At 36.8% G+C, this 1,541-nt stretch overlaps 1 pseudogene; it reads right to left on the reverse strand.

Moving 5' to 3' along the window:
* Nucleotides 1-478: 478 nt before the first annotated feature.
* LOC111146766 lies at nucleotides 479-974 on the reverse strand (annotated as a pseudogene).
* Nucleotides 975-1,541: the final 567 nt, after the last annotated feature.

A 1,541-nucleotide genomic window follows, 5' to 3' on the forward strand; every position in this document is an offset into this window, starting at 1 on the left:
GAAGGATATTTTAGAATCATTATTACTCGAAAAGTAACATATGAATATAGCAAAATATTCAAGTAAAAATGTATATGAGGAAAAAAAAAACCAAAAAAAAAAATGTATATGAGGGAAGTGTTTCAATCTTACCCCAAATCCAAGTACTGTTAATGCTTTCATTAGTATTTTACATATAAAAATGTGGATATGTACATTTACTTTTTTCAATAGTAAATTGAAAATTTGAATAGTAAATTTTCAAAGGTTAGCATAATTTACTTTTTTTTTTTTTTTGGTTTGGTTTTTATTTCATCATCATACTTAACTCTGCAATCCAGCTAGACTTGGAGGGGAATAAGGAAAATATAAAACTCATAGAACTGCAGCCAGAGGACAAAGATTATAGGATATTTCTAGCAGATGGGGATGAAGGGGTCTTCTCCTGAGCTTAAGAAGGAATGGTCTGATAGTTAAGAAAAAATACAAGTCAAATTTATTAGATTTGTCCATAGTCAGCAGCTGTGATCTTCTCGCTGGTCTTGCTATTCTTGGACCCAAAGCCCTCCAGGCTTCCACAATACTCACACCCTCTTTCACCTTGCCAAAGACCACATGCTTGTCGTCCAATCACTCAGTCTTGGCAACACGGATGAGAAACTGGGAATCATTTGTGTTGGGTCCAGCACTTGCCATGGACAAGATGCCAAGACCCATATGCTTTGGGATGAAATTCTCATCATCAAATTTCTCCCCATCGATGAACTTGCTGCCAGGGCCATTATGGCTTGTGAAGAAGTCACCATTCTGGCACATAAATCCTGGAATAATCCTGTGAAAGCAGGAAACTTTATAATCAACCCTTTCTCTCCAGTATGCAGAGCACAAACATTTTCTGCTGCCTTTGGAACTTTGTCTGCAAATAGCTCAAAGGAGATGCAGCTCAAGGGCTCACCACCCATCATGATGTGGAAGAACATGGTGGGGTTAACCATGGCTGGGCAGTGGTATCTACAAGCTATAATTTGCTTTTTACAGGATAATCTGCTTATCTCCCATATCATCACCTACAGATGTTTTGCCTCTAATTCTTTACAATTCCATAATATTTTATTATAATATTCCAAACTACTTAGATGATTTTCAGTATTTGACTAAGAAAGTTAGGTTTAAGGTTAACCTTCAAGGTAGTAGTTTTCTAGTTGGCCTTGATGTAAAAGGCATTGAAAAAGAAGAAACAATCATGGGTGAGGTAGGAAAATGTGAAACAGTGGAGTGCATTGCAAAGAATGAATGTAGTCTAGGATTGCTGCAGCAGATTGCTCAAGTGATAGACATGGTAGCAAAGCATGAGGTCCCCACTGAGAGGCAGCAGCTTCTTGTTAAACTGTATATGTTACTTTCCTATTAAAAATATACATAATAGCCAACAAATGGAGCAAAAAGCAAGCCAAAATCACCAAACTCTGCACATCTTTCTAAAACATAGCTTCTGGAAGCAAAACATTTTCATAAACTTCTTTGGGGTACTTACAATGTCTGAAATAATTTGTGCCGGTCAA

This window comes from Enhydra lutris, unplaced genomic scaffold (genome assembly GCF_002288905.1).
Source record: "Enhydra lutris kenyoni isolate GAN:26980312 unplaced genomic scaffold, ASM228890v2 scaffoldscaffold14, whole genome shotgun sequence".
In the NCBI taxonomy this organism is placed as follows: domain Eukaryota; kingdom Metazoa; phylum Chordata; class Mammalia; order Carnivora; family Mustelidae; genus Enhydra; species Enhydra lutris.